Below are 24,483 nucleotides of genomic sequence, written 5' to 3' on the forward strand. Positions count from 1 at the left end.
TCAACCACTGAATCCCTGTTAGTAACCAAGTCTGTAAAGCATTTAAGTGTTTTCTGAGAGGCTAGAAAAATAATTCTTATTTTCTGTAGGAATTATTAAAAATCTATAAATTCAAGATCTTCAAAGAGGGATAAATAAATACATTACAACCAAATTCTTTTCCATACTTTTTAAGAATCTCATTCTTATTGAAAACGGTAGTTTTCCGGAATGTTAGAGGGGGAGACCCGCCTGTAGTTTCGACCCTGAAGCAGTGGCAGCCCTCGTTAGCCTGGCTGCCCCCAGAGCAGAGCCGGAGAAAGAGGCTTGTGTGCAGGTAGTTTAATTGGGAGGCGAGCCCAGGGCACAGAAGGGAAGGATTAGGAGGATGAAACGGGGCCAAAGGGACAGCAGCTGTAGGGATGTGTAATTGAATTGGCCACTGCTGCAGGCAACTGGTGCTGGATCCTGCCAGAACCTTCTGAGGAGACTTATTGAGATGCATGTCAGAACTGTCTGCCTGGGGAGGTAACGGGAAACATTTATTCATTGGCTTTTGCCTCTGTTAGTCAAGGGTGACCCCTCAGGCAGCACTCCGCGTCCACTCCCCGCCAACACGCACCCACCTCTCCTGGTTGCTTATGCCTGAGCAGGGAGCCAGTTCCCGCAGTTGGGTATCCCACCCAGGAAGCTCCAAGACTGGCAGAAACAGGAGCTAGTCGTGCGCTGACATGATTACACTGTCGGATTACACCTGCACAAAACTAGTTGGAGCCTGAACAGAAGTGTCACAGCAGTGGCAGCTGGAATAAGATAGGACTGAGAAGATGCTGCACAAGCTGGGCCTGATACACTCGGGAGCTGTGCCCCACCCCACCAGCTTCTAACACAGTAAACACACTTGCTTGGATAACGTATTATAAGGCTGTTTGTTATTTAACAAACTTTTGAGTATTACATTCTGTCCAGATACCCAGAAACCTACTGTAAGGTTTCTTATTATTTCTGTTTCTCTCTCAAGTATAATCCTCTCCTTCACTAACCTAACAGTATCTAACACACAAAAGAAATATAATGGAATATTCATTCATTTATCCCTTCAACCATGTTTACTGGGCATCAATTATGTGCCTGTCAAAATGCTACCAGCTGGAAAAACAGAAATAGGCAAGGCATAATCCCCACCCTCACAATCCAGGATGGGAAGGAGCCAAGAAGTTCTGCCCTTTTGATGGAGTGTAAGTGCTGGAATAGAGGATGAATGGAATCACAGTGGCCCAGGACAGAGGAGGCACTTCTCAGCAATGTGTGTGGGAGAAATGGGGCTCAGGATACAATTCCAAAAGGAAATAATGCATGAGCTTAAATTGGGATAATATATTTAAATTAGCCAGGTTGACTGAGATGAAGAAATGAATTCCAGCCAGGAGGCACATTATGAGCAAAAGCACAGAAGCAGGAGAGAGATTGATTGATGTATTCTGGAAACTATAGGTGGGTCTGTGCAACAGATGCCAGAGGCCATGGGAGCTGCCAACATGGATGACCCTGAAGGGGAAAATTATGGGGGGCTTTGTATATCAGACCATGATCTGATTTGAAGGGCAAAAGGGCTGGATTTTAAAAGGAGTGGCATGACCCAATTTGCAGTCCTATGGAGAATGGTTTGGAATGAGAGAGAGAGATTGGAAGATGGGAGCACCAGTCAGGAGGCCATGGCTAATAGTTGTCTTCCCATTCAGCAAACATTCGTTGTCTAGTATGTGCCAGGCACTGTTGTGGGCACTAGGGATCTATCAGTGCGAGGAAGGGGATGGCCATGATGGTGATGGTGATGGCAGTAGTGATAGAAGTGAGGGTGGTACTGGCGGTGGTGGTGGTGGTGGCGGTGATGAAGGTATGGCAGAGGTGGCACTGGTGATAGTGGTGGTAGTAGTGGCATTGGTGGAGGTGGCAGTGATGGTAGTGATGATGTTTATGCTCGTGATGTTATTGGAGGTAGTAGTAATACCTAATTTTGTAAAGCACTGTCTATGTGCCAGGCTATCTCTAAGTACATGACATGTATTTGACTCATTTGATGCTCACAACAACCCATTACGTGGACACTATCTTACTCTCCATTTTACATACAAGAAAACTGACAATCGATCAATAAAGATTAAAACAGGGTAATGATATAGGGAGTAACTTTCAAGGGGGTAGCTGGGGAAGGCCTTTCTGAGAGGGTAATTTTTAAGCTAAGAGCTGAATGACAAGAAAGTGCCCAACATGCAAAGCTCAGGCAAGGCGGGAGAGGGGCCACGGGGCAGGAGAAGCATTCCAGGCAGAGAGAAGCAGGGCAAAGATCCTACGAAGGGCAGGAGCCTCATGAATCCAAGGACCCTGAAGGCCAGTGATGCCTGAGTCACCAGAGCCCTTTAGTTGCCACAGCTGAGGTTGTGACAATACCTGGGTCCAAGAGAGAAATGGCCAAGGCAGTGGGAATGAGACTGTGAAAAGGGTGTGGATCTGAGAGATTTTGGAAGTGGAATCCACAGGGCCTGACTGATACTCGGATCAGGAAAGTAAGACTGACTAGCTCTCATCGACCTCACACAGCAAAGCATTGGCCAAGATTCCCCCACTGTCACCTCCGTTCTTCCTGCAAATAACATCTTGCTCCATCCTGCAAACGGCGTCTCAAGTTAGGTACTCTGTGCCCATTTTTCTCATACGGATATTGAAATTTAAAGAAAGTGAGTAACTCAGTGAGGTAGGCATAATACTCAATATATCTGATTCCAAAATCTTTTTTCTATAGTAGAAATTTAGAAAAAAGCTTCAGAAACGTAAGTCATTTTTATATGTGGCCATTATAGAGGACTATGTCCTTTTAATTTCTTTCACTTCTAGCACTAACTCATAATCACAAGGGCCAAATAGATTTTTCAGCCATTAATGTAAATAGTTGAATAATTTATACTCTTAAGCAGATCTAAAGCAGATTTTAAAATAACAAAAATATGCAGAAATCAAAGTTTTATCAAAAATATCTTTATTAAAATGCCAAAAGCATTTGTCTGTGATGAGATATGTACATACTTCTTTAAAACACGCTATCACAATCCATTTAAATCAGACTAAGTAAACAATCATAGAAGAGCCTAAGCAAACAATGCATGAAGATGTCCCCTGCAGCATTGTTTACAAGGATTATCAAAAATGGAGCAAACCAAAGACCCAATAACATAGTCTTGGGCAACAAATTATGGGTGGTTTTTCAAAAGTAAAATTATTATCATAATATGAAAGAATATCTAATAATGTGAAAATATAGTCATAATATGGTAATTGAATAGAGAAAGTCATAAAAAAATAGCTATTGTGTGATCTAATATTTGCTAATGGCTGGTTAGATGCATGCATGCAGGTGTGCTTAGACGGATGGCTGAATGGCTAGGAATCTGACCAAAACTGAACAGAGTTACATCTAAGTGGTTGGATTATGGATGGTACTCTGTGTGTGTGTGTGTGTGTGTGTGTGTGTCTGTGTGTAAGTGTGTCTGTGCAAATATATACATTTATGTCTATCCAAATGTTATATATGAATTTTTATAAATACTCTATAAAGAACATATATTTTATTCTATAAGGAGGAAAAAAAAAGCTCTTTTTAAATATATCATCATTTTATCCCAGATTACATATAAAGAAACTGAGGTACTGAGAGGCTCCATAACGCCCACAGCGTTTCATAACCAGGCAAGCAAAGAGCCAGGGTCCACCTCCTTGGTCTCTAAACCCCGGGTAAGGCCTTTAGCCACAATTCAAAATGCCGACCTCTTTAATTATCTGGAAAACTAAAAATTGATTGAATCTGTGTAAACAGTGTTGAACTCTACTTCAGTCAAGGCTCTTTCCCTCATTTGTGTATATTAAAAACAACTTCAAGTCAAATGAAACAGAAAAAATGTTAAAAGCTTTTCTTGCTGTGAAGTCATATAAATGTACACAATGTGGAAGAGCCGTTCAGTTGGTTTAATCTAAACAAACAAAAAAATTAAGCATTCAGCCTTGTTTCACTTTTTCCCCCAGAAGATAGGCTCATAATTAAACTCTTCACCTTTCCAAATTACTAACTCTGTACCCTGCACAGTGGGTGGTTTTCTTTCCAGACGTTCTGACTTGGAACAATGTATAAAGCAAGAGTCCCTGAATGGAATTTATAGCTAAATTTAACCAGGCATATTTTAATAAGATTAGCATATCTTTGTCTTTCAACACCAAGTACCTTACAATTAACTGAATTTAGACAGCATATTGTTTCATCAGAAGTGAGATTTGAAGCCTTAATTTCCATATTTATTGATGTTCTGTGTGGAAGGAAGTCTGAGTAAAAATTCCTGTGTCTGCCCTAAAGAGGTTTCAAGAAGGAGAGTGCATTAACCTTTCCAGGAAGCCGCGGAGACACAGAATCTCACCGAGTCTAGTCGATTCTGACTTCTGGAAAAATTCACCATGGCTTCTGCTGGAGGGGAGACAGGGGGAACTAGATAGGAATGCCTAGGTGTTACAACTTTGGGTACTCTGTGTAGACAGAAGGGAACTCAAAATGCGTGAGCGAGAACATAGTGGCAGGTAGGGCTGTCGCCTCCAGAAACGCCTATGAAAGAACATTTTCAGAACCTATTGCCTTCTTCATTACAATTAGGCAACCAGAGGAAAACCCTCAGGTATAAACAAATCAATATATCTTGCTTTCAATTAATTCAAAATCAGCCAAAGATCTTAAAAAACACTTCCAGGATGTAACCACAAGAATTCAGTTTTCAAAAAACTATAAAAATCAGTCGTGAGGGGCAGGAAACATGGCCCTTTTTCATCTTCAACTTTTCCCCCTTGGAAAGCATACTTTAAAGAAGCCATCCGGTTACGAGTGTGTATACATAGGCATTACCCACCAAGAGCTACCTTGAAGGGGAGAAAATTAATTTGGCAAATTGCTCGATTCCTCACTGGAAGCTGTGAACGCAGCAGTTGGCCACTGAAGGGACAGGCTCTGTTTACTGAAGGTAATGAGTTAGATGGAGCTCTTCCCAGCTATGAGGACCATGAGGACCGGCTCTTCATGGGGCCACAACCAGGAGGATGCATAGAAATCTCCCTCCTCCCTCTCCGAAGATAATTAGCGGCAATGCTGCATGTAAATAAACCCAGGAGGAGGTAAACATAAGTGAGGGGAATTAGAGAGAGCTGCAAGTGATCATACAAATAACTGTGTGGCAATAATACAGTATAGAAGATAATGAAAGCAGTTCAGAGCAGAGCAGCAGAATCAATATGTCCTACGTGCATAAGTCTACACTCTTTTAACATTATATTATTAGATGAAATATGCTTCTACATATGAAACCAGTGTCCACCAAAATCAAGCAGATATATCGTCTTTGCTGAATGAAAATTTGGACCTCTTTAGAATAAACACCCTCTCAAAAACTACCGTGTCAGCATTAACTGAAACTTTTAGTGATAGAATTGACATAAACATTAAACTGCATTCATTTATTTAAAGTTAAACTGTGGCAACAGAATAATCTCACTCACTTTTAGGAAAACTGAGTGAACTCAAATCTAAATATTTTTAGAACTCTCACTGTAACATCCAAATATTTAACAACAAATGAATTTATTCATAAGGAAAGTTTTATGTACACATTAATATTTCACTGACATATGAGAAACATTTTGACAAATTGCACTTTCTTGACTTGACTTGTCTAGAATGTTCTTTGTCAGGCCAATTGCTTTGCTTTCAGTTGCTGCCAATAAGTAATAGTCCTTTTATAACTAATTTGTGAAATGCTTTAATAGTTTTCTGATTTTTAACCAACTATTTTATCTAATGCACTGCATTGTTCACTAAATTTGAAGAAAATTTTAAATGGTAAAAGCAAAATATTTTATACCTGCATTGGATGCAACGTGATTTCACCCAGTAAGAACTGTAGCACTTACACAGGATGCCCAAAAAATTATAATCTAAATAGGAATTCCACATGCCCCCCTGAATCCAGAAGCTTTCTGGAAATTAGCTTCATGCCACAGCTCATAATTGATAGGTGTGTCCACATCCAGCTAGTATCATCGGTTCTGCGATGTCAAACCAAAAAATCTAGGAGGCTAACATTTCCTCGGAGGTTGGATAGTCCTTCCCAATGCAGAAAGATGCCACGAGTCGTCAGTGAAATGAGCAGTGCGCACCTGTTTTATCCCTGTGGGAAACTGGTCCCTCTAGAGATCTAATGAGTAACATTTAATGTCTGTGCGTTTGCGTGCGCGTGCGCCACAATAAAACCACGCCTATACCAACACAAGGAGACAAGAGTAGGAGGCAAGAGCACAGAATTTTAAAACCTGCAAGTTGACACTTAAGTGTAAAACTATATTTTTAAAACTTTGTTCTCTCACAGTAGTTTTAAATTTTCCCTTTGAGATAATAAATCAATAATATAAACATATTATTAGGCACAGATACACAGAATCAATAAGAAAACACTATACGATATCATCATTAATATGCGGTGGTTTCTGAAACAAATAGTCATAACTGTTAGGAGTTTTTATTCTTATTTGCTATTGGTTTCCATTCTAACTGGTCAATAAAATGAAGCATTTCTTGCTCAGCTTTCTGTGAGTTACATGGACCTGCCAAAGAGAGCATTTTGGTATTTTGTCTGGCATTACTCCTTTCCCACAGCACCACAAAGGGGTGGGATAGATAGACAGAGAATAAGGAAATGGTTAGTCAGTCCCTGCAGACAGGGACGAACTTTATCTGCTACACTGTGGAAACATCATAAATTTTAGGAGATAAAGATTTTAACTGGAATGAACAGGAAAAGGGCAAAAATTTAATCTCTACTTATGTCAGCTTCAAAATGATAATTCACTAGATTCTGAACGTTTCACGAAAGACTAATTATCAACGAACTCCGGACTCTGTTGAAATTATTTAGGACAAATGATACCACACATTTTGCATGGTATTTGCAGACAGGACCCCAAAACTACGCAAAGAGGAATTACGCCAGCTGGCCCTCTGGGCACCATAACGACTCGGCTGAATACTGTATCTTCAAGAGGATAAGTCCCAGAGGTTTCCTCTTGCTTGGATCTAGTTTACCAACCTTGAAACACTCCAACCAAGTGGCACATGTGGCAGCGGGAAGTGAGTCGAGAAGGAAGGCTCTGTGCACAGTGCAATCCCATGTCCGCAGGCACTCGAATGACTCCAGCCCCGTGCTGGAGAATCACATTAAGTTCTTCCCTTTTTAAGTTTAAATTTTATTCATGTAGAATAAACAATACGTAAATGCATTAATTTTGTAAAAAATACAAACGATACCAAAAAAAATGAAGTGAAAGTTCCTATTGACCACTACTCAACCCCACCCCCTCTGCAAAGGCAACCTCTGTTCCCAGTCTAGCGTGCACACTTCTGAACACTTGTCACGCTGGATGTGACAGGATGTAGGGGTCCCCACAGGAATTTCGTTTTTGTGTGTGTGTTGGGAGGTATGAACTGTGTACGGTTCAGCAACTGGCTTTTTCACTTAAAAATACGTCTTTTTCGATTCATATACATGACTATCACATTCTCTTTAACTACTTTGTGGTAGTCAATAGCACAGAATTTTTTGTTATCACTCCCCAACTAACGTGTATTTCAGCAGTTTCCAACCTTCTTCTAGTATAAAAAGAGACCCTCGTATATGTCTGCTATACTCTATGCCACACGTGCCAGTGCTCCTCTAGCAGAGACACCGGAAAGGGTGTATCGATTTTCTAATATGGTAGATTACAACAATGGCCAAAAAGTTATCTCCACCCTTACGGGTACACTCTTGCGCAACGTGACATTCCCCTCCTCCATCATATGACTTGCTTTGGCCCATGGGACACTAACAAACGTAATGCAAGCAGGGATTTAAAAGGTGCTGGCGCTGTGAGCTTGCCTTCTCTCGCTGCTCTTTGTGAGGCTGCCGTCACCGTGTGAAGAAGCCTGGGCTAGCCTACCGGAGGATGAGAGCAGAGGAGCAAGACGTTCCAGCTGAGGCCAACCCAGAGCAACCAGCCTGCCAACCCCGAGACAAGTGACTGAAGCCATCCTACACCACCCAGCCCAAGCTGAGTGGCCAGACTAGAACTGCACAGCCAACTCACAAAAGTATGAGAAATAAAAAATGTTTGCTGTTTCTGAACTACTGAGTTTTGGGATGGTCTGTTACAGAGCAAAAGCTAACTGACTGAAAGAGACAGAGTCAAATTGGCTACACCATTTTACCATCATACCAGCAAGCTATGGAGTTTTCATTTCCGTGACATCATGTCATAGAAAAATGATGAGGTAAATTCGCTTTTATGTGAAAGAAAAAGAAATACAACCAGCCAATAATCATACAAAAAGATATTCTCTCTTCTTTCTACATAATGATTAACTACTCTGCCCCTCCCAGACCATTTTTTCTTATCTAAAGCTACGAATAAACAGACTCTTAAGCTACGAATAAACAGCTTGGAGAAGTGCATTGGCACGCACATCAGCTATTTTGGGAGGTGACAACCCAGACTTGCCATGGGGTATAACTTTCTGATACCTCAGGTGTGTAACTGCCATAGGCTGGAAACCTCGAGGGGGGACTTCTTGCCTGCAGTCTGTTCTATCCACCATGGGCCTGGGATCTCGTGCCCGGGCAGTTACCTAACTATGGATTTCAAAGCCATACAATAGAGCAGTGATTTAAAGATCATATTTGTAGAAATCCAAGCTTCCACAGAACCAGAAGTTGAACCAAAAACTCAAATTTCAATTTTTCAATATAGTCTTAACTATTTTGAATATTTAAAAACACAGCGTGAAAACAAAAATGCAGTATTCTCAGAGGGTCCACAGAAAAGCAGACTGGGCCAATGCAAAACATTCCTGCCACAAAACGTCTAGAAATGCAAGATAAATATGTAATGCAGAGCTGAACTCAGAAGGTGGAAAGAGAACTTTCCAACAGCCAGCAGTAAAGAGGGGCCTGAACGCTGGGGGGTGACGGGGATAGAAGGCAGGGAAGCGGGCCCCTCCCCACAACAAGTGGGGCTGACACATGGAATGAAGCCAGAGCCACTGAGAGGTTTCCACCTCAGCAGAAGAGGGTAGAAAAGCCTACAAACCTACGCAGGAGGCAACGACCAGGAGCTTATTTTTAAAACAGAACGTGGGCAGGTTGAGAATCTGATCTACACTATGCACCTGGCACCAGAAACCACATAACCCTCCCCCCACCACCAAAACTCTATATCAGGTTAGCCTGTCATTTAAGAGTGAGGGCATATTACAGACATTTTCAGGCTAAAAGACAGATCTCAGGAAGAAGGAAACTGAATTCAAAAGGAAGAAGCAGTATGTTTTGAAGAGAAGAGATGTGCAGTAAAGGTAAGGAAGGACACTTTTGGAGGTGGGGGTAAAACTGGGTAAATATTGATCATAAAAAGTCATCATAATAATGATGATGATAGCCAACTTGGATGGCTGAAAACAAGTGGGAACTATAATACTAGAAAACAACAACATAGATGAGGAGGGCGCAGAGTCAATCATTTCAGTGAATTACTAAAGAGGTAAATAGAGATATTGGTTAAACTTTATCAAGTCAAATATAGATGTTAAAAACTTAAAGTATCCTGAAAAAGAATAAAAATTAAAACATGTAACTTCCAGTCCAGTAAAGGGAAGTAAAGAAAACTTGATCCAATAGAAGGCAAGAAAGGGGGGTAAAATATTCCAGAAAAAAAAAAGCTATGTCAAAGAGAAAGCAGAATAAAGCATAAAAATAACCCTTATGTCTTTATATACAAAGTATAAAAGGTGTCAGCAATTCTAAGTTGCATGTGTTCACATTTTGACATCTCTGAGATCAGAACACATATTTTAATTGACGGTGTTCTACAGTCACTGTTGGCCATGCAACAGTCACAACACAGATGGCAATGACTACAAGCACACGAACGTCAAAAGCACCAGCATGGAAACCTACATAATGGGTGTCAGCATCTCAGAAGAAAACGCTGACGACAACAGTGGAGCAGCATTTTAACTCTTAAAAATCGACCAGTTGTGGGGAGTGAGAAGGTGTGAATCAAACAGGTTGAACAACATTCCCAAAGCTAGACTCAAAAAGAGGTTTGTTCTACATAATTGCAAAGCCAGCTTAAGAGCTGATTCTAATGGCTTTCAGCTCTTTTGAGAAATGCTCTTCTTGATAGCATGGAGGTTGATACGGCTTGGAAAAGCACAAACCGTGGTGACCCTGAGTCAAACACCAATTGAGAAGAGTTAGACTCTGAATGTGACAGTTTTTAGAAATGACTTTATTAATTTATTTCATTTATATTTATGCATAAGATCAACATATGATTTTTAAAGGTTTATAATTAAAAAAGAGCTCTTTTAATCCTTTCAAAATAAGCATTGTATCACTGTTTAGCTGCACTATATTTTTGTTTCTTTGTTGTAACTAAAATAATATTGCGTCTTACAATCAACAGCAGCTTAGATTGGCTGAAATACAGTATAATATTAATCATAATAAATGTAAAAAAACCTACAATTCCCAAATAAAATACAGAGACTTAAAGATTATATTTTGAAAATCTAGTTACATGTTTTTAACAAGAGACTCACCTTAAACATAATGACACAGAAAAGTTGAAAGGAAAGAATTAGGCAGGGGGAGGAGCAGGAAATATCTGAAAAATACTAACAATAACTGGAAAAACTCATACAAACATATAGCCCTCAGCAAAACTGACTTTCAGGGGGAGAGAGGATTAGAGATAAAGAGGGTTATTGCCAAATAATGAAAGGAACATTCACCAGAAAATACAACAATCTTGAACCTCTTTGCACCTAGCAACATAGCCTCAAAATAAATAAACCAACAAACTTAATGAATTTACTGGAAAGAACCTAGAAATTTACAATTTTAGTAGGGGATTTTAACTTACTTTTCTCAATAATTGATTAAATTGGTCATTAAGACCCTGAAGACAACTGAGAAATCATTTTCTTTTCAACCACGCATGGAATACACAAAAATTGATAACGGACTGAGCCATAAACCAGTATCAAAAGAGATCTACATCATACCAAACATGTTCTCTGACCAAAATGTGACAAAAATTAGAATTAAAAAACATTTCTGAATAATTCTTGGTTCAAAAAAGAATTTATAATAAAAATTAGAAAGATTCGACAAAACCAAAAACAAATTCCTTGAAAAGACCAAAAAAAATGGACAAACTTTAGGCAGACTACTTAGGAAAAATATTCAAATGGTACAAATTAGGAATAATGGGGAAACAAAAACATAAATACAACAGAGTTTTCACAGATCTTTTAGCAAAGTGGTCCTGAAATTCTTGGAAGAAAATGGATACGAATGAGAGAATAATTTTGAAGGAGAAGATCAAGATCCCCACTTACTAGAAACTAAGGCTTATAAAACCATAGTAATTAAAATATATCTTCTTAGTGCAGAGACAGAAAATAGATCAATGTAGCTGGATAGACCCTAGAAACAAACCTAGGTATATGTAAGATCTAGCTATATACTAGAGGTGACATTACAAACGAAGAGAAAAAATGGACTATCCAATAACTGTGCTCACTTAAGTGGCAATATACATGGGAAGAAATAAAATTAGATACCTGCCTTACACAAATCTCAAAAAAGAAGTTTCATATAGATTAGAACCTAAATATGACAAGAAGAGCTTCAAAACTTGTAGAAAAAATAGCACATCATAACTTTACATGCTAGAGCTGAATTTCTTAGACAAAAGAGATATAAAAAGACATAAAAGACTGACAAATTTGAGCAGATTAAAAATTTTAAGATTCTGTATTACCAAAGATATAAATAAAATAGAAAGATAAGCCATAGACTAAAAGAAAAGCATAAAGCACGACTATCCAAGATATTTTTAGGACTTCCTCAAATCAAAACAAAAAAGGCAACACAACACAGGAGCAAACAATGAAGAATAAGAAGAGGCAACTTGGGGCTGCCTGCTGGCGTAGCAGTGAAGTTCATGTGTTCCACTTCAGTGCCTGGGGGTTCACAGGTTTGGATCCTGGACGCAAACCTGTGCACTGCTCATCAAGCCACACTGTGGCGGCATCCCACATAGAAGAACTAGAAGGACTTACGACTAGGGTATACAACTATGTACTGGGGCTTTGGGGAGGACAAAAAGAGGAAGATTGGCAAAAGGTGTTAGCTCAGAGCCAATCTTCCTCACCAAAAAAAAAGCACACCTTAAAAAAAAAAGAAAAAGAGGTGACTTGTAGAAAAGGTAATCCAAATGGTCAAAAAACATATTAAATGTGTTTAATCTCATCAGTGACTAAAACAATGAGTCTCCTTTGTAAAGTCATCAGACTGGTAGAGTCCGATCGCCCAAGCGTTGGTGAGGCTGTGGGAATCAGAAACTTCTGTACATTTTCTGTGTGCACATAAATTGGTTCAACCACTTTGAAGAGCCATTTGAGCATATTCAGACAATTTGAAATCAAGCATACTCTACAAGTCAGCCACTCAATTTCTACTTTAGAAATGTGATATCCACTCTAGAGAAACTCCTGAACTTGTGCACAAGGGGACATCAACAAAGATATTCACTGCAACACTAAGTATGCTAGTGAAAACGTGGGATTCCCCAAACTGCTCCTCGCGAGTGCAGTAGGGAAAAAAGTGTGACTCACTCACACAATGGAATACCATGATCAGCCAAAAACTGCTAACCAGATCAACATTAAGCAATATATAAAGCTATTTATAAAATGATAGGTACAGTATCACTTGTAAAATATTTAAAAATTCATTCAAAATAATACTATATAGTTTATGTACACATCTGTATGCATAAAAAGTGCAAAAATATTCAAGGGTTCGATTCACATCATCTTTAGGATAGTGTTTATTTCTGGGGAGAGAGGGGATGGGGTGTGGGATTTTAGCCATATTTGTAAAGTTTTATTTATTTAAAATAAAAGAGATCTGGGACAAATATGTCAAAATTTAACACATTAATTATGGGTTGCATATTTGTTGCATATTTCCTTTATTTTCTGTGTGTTTGAAATACTTCAGACCTTGCCCTAGGTCACTGGCAGCCGTGGGGAGAGGCAGGCCTCGCCCTAAAGGCACAGAGCTTGCGGAGGGGCAGAGAGTGGAGAAGAGAGGGAGGGCTGTGAGGCACACGCCAGAGGCCTCCAAACCCGCAGCTGAATAAGGCCAGCGGGGTGCCGGGGAGGGGCGGGCAGCCAGGAGCACTGTGCCGGTGGAGATGCTTCACAAGGAAGGAAATATCAGAAGGGGGAAAAGAGGGCCAGCCCTGAGATGCAGCGGTTAGGTGCACACGTTCCGTTTCAGCGGCCTGGGGTTCACCAGTCCGGATCCCGGGTGCAGACATGGCACCGCTTGACACGCCATTTTGTGGCAGGCATCCCACATATAAAGTAGAGGAAGATGGGCATGGATGTTAGCTCAGGGCCAATCTTCCTCAGTGAAAAGAGGAGGATTGGCAGCAGTTAGCTCAGGGCTAATCTTCCTCAAAAAAAAAAAAAAAGAAGGGGGAAAAGACACTCCCCAAAACTACGTATACAGTGTAACACATTGAAAACCCCCAATACAGTGATTGTGCTGTGAGACCAGCATTTATGTGAAGCACTCAGAATAAGGCTGCTGGCATCCTTTCTGTGCGTATATCCAAACTTCTTAGGAGACGTTGGTTAGGAAAGGTATGGGCCAGCACTGACTTTTTTCTGAATTTGGGTGTGTGTAGGATGCCACAAATATCATCCATATCTGATATTTTCAAAAGTTTGTGCTCATCGAAATAGCCTGAGTTTTTCTTAAATTGATTTTCTTGTCCATTTCATCATTTGAACTTATATATATTTTCACCTGTTTATATATTGTAGTTTCATGCAAGATTTGCTTGGAAGAAAGGCTTCCACTGTTTGAAAACACTGTGCTATAATATGCGGTCCTGGAATAAGCCTCATCTGTAAAACACGCCTTTTAATATCTACCTTGCAGATTTTCCATGAGGCTTAGGCATTGTAAAAGATAGAGAGGAAGATAAAGATAGAGATGGATACAGTCATGTAGGAGAATGCTGGCTGCCTAGCCAACATCCATCTCCACTTCCCTTCTTTCTTTCTTATAAACCCTCATTTTATTCAGGTATTCCCTCCACATGGCCAGACACTTCAGAGAAAGATGAAGTAATTCACAGCTCCGCGAGATGGGGGACCTGATTGCTCTAAGCCGATTGTGGCAACTGCACTCCTCTTCCCAACTGTTGATTTAGGAACAGGGATTCAGCCCAGTGCAGTCAAGGAGGCCTTCCAGGAGACTCCCGGGAAAGGCGCCTTCTCCCAAGGAGGAGAAAGAACGAAGTAGCCCCGTTGTTTGTTTCTTGTACTTCATTAAGATGTTGTCTCTGGAGGTGGAGCCTAGAGCTGCTGTAACCATCTTCTGAGCCTGAGGTCACCACTGCCAACACCCTAAGGGAGGCAGGATGGAGACACAGAAAGAACCTGAATCCTTGATGCTATTTTTGAAAATCTGTATCACCTGACCTGGGACTTTCCCCTACTTCTGTACTTCCTGTTATGTGAGAGAATAAATTTCCATCTTGCATGAGCCAGTTTGAGTAGGGTTAATTGTTACTACTTGCCAAAACATCCTAGATATTAAAAAAGGTCAAGCCCGGAGCCTGGCGCATCGAAGGCATGCTGTAATGGTAGCTAACAATTCTCTTCCACTCGCACCTGCCCAGCCAGGCTCCTCTCAGCAGCCTCAACACATCCCAGTGTGCAGCAGATCACACAACGTCCCTTCCTCATTCTGGTCACTCCTCGTCTGAAGCGCAGTGACAATTCCCCGTAGTAACCATTAGCATAGAATCCAAACTTTTCATTTTCTAAGCACAGTTTTTATTGCCCACGTGGGGGATTGAGGAACAAGGCTCCCATTCATCATTCTGCAATTATGAATTATAGGTTAGGATTCATTCTGTTTAGTTATACCCACATTTTTCACTCTAATCAAAAAAAAAAAAATCGGGATGTATAATTTCAGTGGATTACCTTCCAGCAGAAACCTCGGCATTTTATTACCACAAGGCAACCAAACTCCAATAGAATCCTAATAGAAAATGAATCCTTTCAGATTTTTGACAGATAAAACATAAAGAGATTCCTTCCATTCTATTTAAGACTGGAGGACAAGACCAAAGACATCACAAAATGAAGAGACCACACCACCACAGCTGTGGAGATAGACGTATTTTTTTGAAACAGGAATCCAGAGACCACATGGATCCTACTGGAAAACATGATGATTTAATAATCAACAGAGTAATAGACCAAAAAGCAAAAACAGGAATCCTTCCCCTTCAGCCCCCAAAAGTAGCAGAACATGATAAAGCCAATATATCTAAAGACAAGATTCTCCCCCAAGAGTGGCAGTTGCTTACTGAGACCCAGCCTGAGCAAATAGGAGTGGGAGCACATGTGTAATGTAAACAGCCACCCAGGGCAATCTGGCTCACCTTGGGGAGGACAGGGGAATCTCCTGGGGAAACAGTCCCATCCTAACAAGTCCAGCTATCACATTCTACTAAAAGGTTTGTGGGCAAGATTTTGTAAGCCAGGAGCCTCTTGGACTAGCACCTACAGAAGAAAGGCAATTACCAAGATCAATACAGAAGCAGCGCTCAGTCAAGAGGTCACAAATTTTCTCCCGAGAACTATGAATGGTATAAATAGGAATAATGTGCAGAAAGGAAAATTGAGTAAAGACACAAAATGCTAGAGAAAAGGTAAAGAACAAGTAAACTTGAGTACTTCCGTGGAGGCGTGATTCTCAAGAAACTGGTGGTCTGGGGCACTAGCTGCAGGCAGTGGGATCCAGCCACAAGCCAGAACCCCCACCTGGCTCCCCTGGATTCTGCACTCTCAGTGGGCGATGGCAAGCTGGTCATTACTCAGCCCTGCCAGGCTCGGGAAACCACACAGGTGAGAAATAAATTCTCATCTCTGGCAGTCCTTGTTAGTCATGCTTCCCAGCTGTTTGGTAAGGTGTTCCTTCAAGTAATTACCCTGCAGGGAGTCTGTGGAGAGACAGGCAACAGAGGAAACGCTACAAACCACCCAGCTTGTCCTGCCAGACAGAGTTGTTCTCCAACCTGGCCTTGCCAAGGGGCCCGAAAGCCAACTGGATTTCTGAAAGCAGGAATAAACTACACTCTTAAGTAAAATAGCTCGCTCTAGTGAAAGAAGTAACTGGAACCTTATTAATAGATCCCCGTGCATGTGGCTACGGGGCAAGGAGGAGGAGAAAAGACTTAAGCTCTGCTGATAACACACAAAGGGCATAAAAATCTTCAAAGGCTACCATATGGGCTACAGGCTGACTGTGGATGGCAGCAGTTAGACCCAAAGAGACACTGGCCTCCCACCATGTGGTGACAGGCCTCACGGTTGAAGCAGATACCCTTGGTTACCTACCCAAGGCTATTCCCCACCCTTCCTCCTTGCTGGCAAAGCCCCGATTTCATTCAAGTGATCCCACCTTGGCAGGCCAGGGCTCAGCAATGTGGCCGGTCACCCAATTCTGAGCCACGAGAAACAAGAGGAAGTCAGTTCCAGGAAAGTCTTCTTGGCTCTTAAAAAGAGACACAGGGAGAAGAATGCCCCCCTTTCTGCCTCTGGACATTGGTATTTGAGGACGTGAGCCTCAATCTACAACCATTTTGGAACCATGAAGGGAATTAACCAACACACAGTGGCTGCAGAGAAAGGAGATGGAAAGGACCTAGGTCTTGAGGGCATCGTGGGGTCACAGAATTAACCAACTTTGCAGCCATCCCACCTCCAGATCCCAGGTAATGTGAGATCACGTGTCCTCTGAGCCACCATAGGTGAGCTTCCTGTTACCAGAAGCTGAAAACGTAGTAACAGATACTGAATTCTGAAGACCCAAATGTAACCTCATCAAAAGTCAAAGTATACCAACTGATTGAATACAAGTAAAAATGTCTCTGTTCAAGAAAAGCTCTTGCTGTTACATGAACAGATGTAACAGATGCAAAGGTAATTTCATCTTCATGATTTGTAAATGCTTTGGCAAAAGTCTGGAACAATTCCACCCTCCTCAAATCAGTGAACTCCTGACCATTCTTCAAAAACGCTGTGAAGGCCTTTCCTTGCTCTTTTAGACACATTTAGTTGTTCCCTGACGTTACTTGTGTGTATTTTGTAAATACTTCTACAGAGTGGCATCCTAGTTGCGTATCGGTAGCTGCCCCATAAGAGTTCCCTGTAAAAGAGAGAATGTGTGTGACGGCTACTTTTATGTGTCAACTCGACTAAATCACAGAGTGTCCAGATATTTGGCTAAATGTTATTTCTGGGGGTGTCTGTAGGGTGTTTCTGGATGGGATTAATATCTGAATGAGTGGACTCAGAAAGGAGATTCCCCTCCCCGATGTGAGTCGGCATCAGCCAACCCATTGAGGGCCTGAAGAAAACAAAAGGCAAAGGATGAACTTGCCTGTCCTGCCCACTGGTCAGGCTAGGACATCAGTCTTCTCCTGCCCTCAGACTAAGAGTTACACCATCGGCTCCCCTGCTTCTCAGGCCTGCGGACTTGGACTCAACCACACCACTGGCCTTCCTGAGTCTCCAGCCTGCAGATGGCAGATCATGGGACTTCTCAGCCTCCATAAGTGCATGAGCCAATTCCTCACAATGATACATATGATTATATATATGACACTGGTTCTGCTTCTCTGGAGAACACTGATGAACACAAAGTCTCATCCATCTTTATAGCCCGAACACCTAACATAGGACCTGGCATTTAGTTGGTGTGGCAGTTTTAAAATACAGCCCCCAAAATGTTTGACATTCCTTCCATTTTGAGGAAGATCCATGCCTCTGCCCTGAAATCTGAGCAGCCTCTCACAGCTTCAACCAACAGAAGACAGCGGGAGGGATGCTGCATGAGCCTGCTGCGAAGTCATAAAAAATGCCATGACGCTTTCACCCAGCTCTGCTGAGACCCTCCCCCAGGGAACACCCCCCCATGCGTGGAGAAGTGAAAGATCAGGAGAACTTCATTCTGTGTGATTTTTGTGGTCATGGGTACATTTCCTATCACTCTGTACATTAAGAGTAAACTCTTAGGAAGCTCGATTCGGGCATTAGTGTCCAGGCACTGTGCTGGGTGCCTTTTCACACTTTTAGTTCCTCTAACACTCACAACCTAGGAGGGACTCTTATAATAGTCATTCCACACTTTAAGCTCAAGGAAGGGAAGCTCAGAGAGACTGAGGGTCACCTGTCCCCATGGGGAGCAAATAACCGAGCTGGAATGCCCCCAGGACTGCCTGACCCAAAGCCCATCTTCCCTCCACCACTGCTGCAGTCTTCTTCAGTAACTTTGACTTTACCCATAACCAGTAAAAAGAAGCATTCAAATAGTTTGGTATGTCAATCTGTAACACCATGGAGATGACCTAATGTTACGGGTGATAGGCTGGATCAGCCTAGGGCAAAACTGGACACTATGCCAAGGACAGGAAAGGCTGGCACCACCTAGAGTCCTGCCTCTAACGCCAATTCTGTAGTCCCCCAAGAACAAACTCCTTCCTTTCCCCCCTCATCCCATCCAAAACCACACATCCTCAGTCAGCAGGACAGCTCTGGAGCACTGGAACCAGAGAACCCAACCAAAGCTGAGAACAGCAAGTCAATCTGTGGATCAGCTCAAATGTATTTAGACAGCATATCGTCATACCTGGTCCAGAATCCGTGTGGGAAAAAGAGAGAGCTAAGACGTGGCCTTTGCTCTCTGGTCATTTTGATCCATGTAAGGAGAAAAGACAAAATACACAAAATTAAAAAAAAGCACAATATATAATAAATGCTAAGTCCAGGGTTATTTCAAGATAACTTTTCTAAGTGTAAAATTCAGATCTTTATACAAAAAGAAGGAAATTACTCCTAGTTAATACAATTCAAACATAACTATAGGTAACATTTGGATGAACTTCCTTCTAGTCTTTTTTCTATGCATATATAATCATATAATTGGACTCATCCATATAGGTCTATATCCTGCTCATCTCACTTACCAGGATATTTTGAACACATCCTAGACTAGGTATTTTTCAAACTGAACCCTATTGTACTGTGTTTTGAGAATGTATGCCAGGAATTTATATTAATGTTGTGATATTATTTCAATAAATTCTACACATTAATGCATCAAATTTTTATCTTTATAAATTATTATATTACAAATTATGCTTCTTATAAACTATGAAGTCAATCCTATGGAAGTATATCTGCTTCTAAGAGCAAGACTTGCACCAGAAAAAAATCAAGTGATGTCAGCTCTCAAATAAAAATTCCACCTGTTTACCTGAATCGGGTCAAAAATAAACATAAAATAGAGAGAAATGCCATTCTCATCTCTACCATCCCCAAGCCCTTAGTGCCCTCATAATTATTATTTGTATTACTAACGTGAATGTTATTATTGTTTCAGACCATCATTTTAAAATGGTTACCTGAAATAAACTCTTGCCTACACCAAAATTTTTTTGATATAAAGGTTCTTTCACACCCATAAGCCCTTCAGAGATGGGGTTCAATACAGTTTCTCCTACATTATAATTAATTTTTTCAATATAAAAAAAGTCACTTGGTTTGACAAAGAGAAAAGAAAACTAAAATTCCAGAATTGTGTCAAGGTTTTTGTTTTTAAAGAATGTCACCTGAGCATCTGTTGCCAATCTTCTTTTTCTTCTCCCCAAAGCCCCTCAGTACATACTTGTCTATTCTAGTTGCAGGTCCTTCTGGCTGTGCTGTGTGGGACGCCACCAGAGTGTGGCTTCATGACGGTGCCACATGCGTGCGCAGGATCCGAACGAACGAAACCCTGGGCCGCTGAACCGGAGCATGTGAACTTAACCACTTGGCCACAGGGGGGCCCCTGTGTCAATATTTTTAAGGAAGTCTCCCAAAACGAGGGGAGGGGCTTAATAAAAAGGAAGTAAGGAACTAAACACTACGCAGTTTATAATATTATAAATAAAACAAGTAGTAAACCATTCGACATTTATTTCACGCCAACTGTCAGAGAACTGTATTGTGTGATCTTCAAAAGGAAAAAAATGTAGATATCAAGGTTTTCTTGGATCTAGATCATACTTAATTCACAGCCCTGGACAAAACACTTTGGAAGACTAGGCATGTTGGCTCAATGATATTGCTTGAAAGTTCGTTTCAAAGAGCAACGTGTGGCTGACTGTCGTCTGCTCAATAGTCACTTTCCCCTCCTTGGCTTCCTTGCCACAAGAGCCCACCTGTCACCAGCCGCCCACCACAGCCTACAGCTGGTTCAGACCAGTGCAACCTAAGAGGAAGGTGGTCAAAGGCCTTTGGGGCAGACTTTCTTTTCCAAGGGCAGAGGTGCACAGGGGGAGTCCTGCCATTCTTCCTGCCTTGGCAGCTGTCCCAGGAAGCATGCCGACTCCACAGAGGCAGGCACCCTGCAACCAAAGGGGAAGCTGAGAGCCTAGAAGGCGAGCTGCAGGCCTCACACGGTTGAGTCACAGAATGAACCAATGGTGGAACTTCCTGTTTCCAAATTCACTGACATATGAGATGAATTAAGTGTCCTTCTTGGCTAAACCAGTTACACTTAGGAGGTCTTTATTGCACCTAAAAGTTCTCAAACTCATGCACAATGCATCCTATATCACAAGAGTTTCCGCATCTGGGCAATATTCCAGTGTGAATGAGGGAAACAATTATCAATTTTTAAGACACATTATAGAATAATGATAAAATTAAACAATGACAGTGCAGTTGCCATTTTCCAAAATGGCAGCCACATGTCAAGTGAGAACCTGATTCCTGGCCAGTGGCACACATTTGTCTCGGTTATCTCCTTCCATCCCACTTAGCCTTGTTACAGCAGACACAGCAGTGAGTAGCTCCTTCTGACAGGATCGTTTTCCTTGTGGCAGACAAAATAGAAGAGGAAGACCTTTAACAGAGTTTAACAGTAATATGAAAGAGTTTCAAAATAATCTCACCTATTTTAATTCTGGTAGAGACAGAAGCAAGACCAGTTAACCTCTACCTTCCCTTCCATCTATGGAGGGGATGACTCAAGACATAATCCTTTGAAAGACAGACTTAAAAACACCAAGAAACCCCAATATTACCCAATACAGTTTTATATTTTCCAAAAATATAGTACTTGATTTTATATATATATATACATTTCTATTCTCTTGAAATATAGCACTGAAAGAAAATAAGCTTTTAGGAGAAACAATTGTTGTTTTATACAATGCCTAAGAAACTGCTTTAGTTACTAAAGCGTTCTCTTTTTAATCTCTGGAATGTATCATTTTATTGGTATATGTTAGACTCACTCTTGTTTCAAGAGTTTTATGCTGGATTTTTAAACAAAATCCACTGAAACATAATTGCTCCAAAGTTTCTTAAATTGGAAACAATATATACACTATATCAATAGCCTCCTATCTAACTTAGTATCCAATGTTTGGTAAAACATCCCCTCCTCTGAGTTAATTCATGCCTTCAACTGTTTATGTTATTAAGCTGTGGGCTACTCAGTAACAAGACATCTGTTCAGAAATTCCTCCAGAAAGTTTCCTACTTCATTTATGTCACTACTAAAGCTATTTCCCCTCCCTTAAAAAGCAGCTGCTTTACACACAAAAGAAAAAAATCATTATTTAGCGGCCATGTTGATAAATGATTCTGGTTTGCTTTTAGCTGGCCAGTCACTGTCTTTCACACACTAACTGGCTTCCTGGTCTCTTCTGCTCGCAAAAATTGTCAAGTAGCCATTTAATTTAATGGTAAATTTTAAATGCCATCCTTATATTCTCTCAAAAGTAAATTTTTAATGATTTTTGGGCAAATAGTTTTAATCTCGCAACTCAGTTAGGTCCTTCAAATACCACAATTTTTGAAAGCTCTGAAGTTTTGTCTGCTTATTTTCCCCTGCAAACTTAATATACTTACCGAAAAATTCCACATTCCACATCATCAAAGCTTTCATCTTGTCTCAAAATAAAAAAGAAAATTTAAAAGCCAATTAAAAGCCAAAATCAACTATTTTCAGCCTCAATTTTCAAATGTCAGTTTGTTTTTACCTAATTCTAGTAAATTTATATGGTGTAATTCTAAACTTCACCATTTGACATTTCCCTGCTGAAGAAAAGCAGTAGGAACTTTTCCCCGCCTGTGTTGCTTTTGGAAACCAGCCCCTCCCATCTGTGGTCCGGGCAACGCAGCCCCAGGCCGGTCCTTACAAGGGGGACCTGCCTCTCAACTGCCCTCAGAACTGGTGTTCCAGAAATTACCTGTTGTTGCTGCGAAGTCGAACTTTCTGGACAATGACCCTCTATGAACAAGGTACCACCAAAAGAGACAGGTGACCCTCTACATTCAACCAGCCATAAAAGGGGGTTCCGATTAGGAGGAGGGGAGACAGGAATTGATTTAAAAAAAAAAAAAAAGGCCAAGTAAAGGTTGAGCCTTTGCATTTTCGAAGGGATCATTTTCTGCTGAATCAGCTAATATTTCTGAAGCCTTTGAATTTTTGATTCCTATGGAGTTTAGTTTTTCCAAAACAAAAGAGAGAAGGAAGTGTTATTTTTCAGTATGCTGAGGTTCTAACTAGACTTCAGTTTAAAAAAAAAAAAAAAAAAGAAGAAGAAGAAGAAAAAGAAAAAGACGGTGGAAGATAGGGGTATAACTACAGCCTGGTGGATATGCCTAGAATTCTTGGCCAAAATACAGAACTTGCCAAAAACCGGGGGCCGGGGGTGGGGTGGGGGGTTCCGCCTGTCTGTTTAGAGTGTGGCGCCTAAAGAGGTTGCTAACTAAGCTAGAGAAAACAGAAGGAAGACAGATTCCATTAGCTCAAGCAATATACAAATGCTGCTAGTTATGTTTGTTTCGTGACGAGAATTGGTCTTAAACAGATAACCACCAACTACCATCACCCCCACCCCCAGAAAGTGGAGCTGGCCTCAACTGTACCTGTAATTCTGCTTCTCTGTGCCCACACCCTCCACAACTTTGGCTCCCTAGTCCTACTCGGTCTTGCTATGAAATCTGACAATCAGCAAAAATCTCGCAACAGAGAGAGAGGGAAGAGAGGGAAGAGAGGGAGGGGGGAGAGAGGGAGAGAGGGAACGCGTTTTGCCACCCTCCTGGCTAACTGAAATGCTTGTTCCCGAGATTACAGTAATTACAGCCCCAGCATGAGTTCCATACAAGCGCTAAATGAAACAGCACATCAATTAAAAAATAAACACTCCATTCTCGGAGAAAGACAACCCCCTGGGACGCCCTAACAAGCGTAAATGAACCTGCCAGGCCGCCGGCCCCTCGGCCCCCCTCCTCCCGTCTTAAGGTGGCTGCGCAGCGGCGGGGGCAGCGCTGGCTGGCCGCGTCCCAAGGGGCCGCCGAGAGCAGCTCGGGACCCGCTCCGCTCGCTGCGGATCGCGGATACGTGTCCGCGCGTCCGCGCCAGGGCGCAGCACCGCCTCCTCCGGCAGAAAAGGAGGCTCTGGCAAAAACATGTGAACTTTGGATAGGCGTACATATGTTCCAAAAGTGCGAGGCGAAGAGAGAGACTCCAGCCGCCGTGTTTCCAGTCTGTCCTATTCATAAGCCCTTTTATCCTTTTAAGGAGACAGGGAATTATTTTTCATAAGGAAGCAATGTGTCCCGCCTGCTTTATGTATCTTCTCTCACCTAATTATCAGAACCCCCTTTGAGATCTGTACCATTACCCCACTCTCCAGGTAGGGAAACTGAGGCTCCCCCAGACACTCAGCAGAGGCGGGGGGAGATTCGCGGGTCCGCGGCTGGGCTCCCGGACCCCTGCTCCCGGGCCGCCCCCGGTGCAGCCCCACCGTCCAGGACGAACTGCCGTCGTTCCACTCCTCCCGTATTTTCAAGCCTCAAAGACCATCATTCTGCGAACCCCAAGAAGGGCACCCCTGCCCCGGTTCCCCGCGGGAAGGTCCCGCGCGCTCGCCTGCAGCCAGGCTTCCCCCGCCTCGGCTCACGGAGGCGCGCGTGCCCGCGGGGCCAGCAGGGCCCCCACATTCGGGGAAAGTAGTAGGCAGAGCTTGACTTGTTCGAAACGGGCCTAGAAAGCGCGCGCTGCCTAAAACCCCGTCGCCAGACCCCAAGTGCAGACTCAGTGAAATGGCACCAAGACCTCAGACGCACGGAGCGCCCCGGGGACAGCCGAGGCCAAGCCCCGTCTCTGCGGTCAACCCCAAGGTTAGGAGAAGTCCCCATCCGCAGGAAGCGCGCATGGCCGCGCGGAC

General features: G+C 42.0%; 1 long non-coding RNA gene across 2 annotated transcripts; it reads right to left on the minus strand.

The window, feature by feature from the left end:
• Positions 1-8,200: 8,200 nt before the first annotated feature.
• On the minus strand, positions 8,201-24,480 carry LOC138921465 (uncharacterized). Of its 2 annotated transcripts, XR_011434059.1 has the most exons (3): positions 22,498-24,480; positions 22,157-22,193; positions 8,201-21,113 (listed from the first exon to the last, which is right to left on the minus strand). It is a non-coding gene; the product is annotated as an uncharacterized lncRNA (long non-coding RNA). The 2 variants fall into 2 exon arrangements; XR_011434058.1 differs by having other exon boundaries at positions 22,157-24,480.
• Positions 24,481-24,483: the final 3 nt, after the last annotated feature.

The sequence above is a fragment of the Equus caballus genome, chromosome 29 (genome assembly GCF_041296265.1).
Source record: "Equus caballus isolate H_3958 breed thoroughbred chromosome 29, TB-T2T, whole genome shotgun sequence".
Classification (NCBI taxonomy): domain Eukaryota; kingdom Metazoa; phylum Chordata; class Mammalia; order Perissodactyla; family Equidae; genus Equus; species Equus caballus.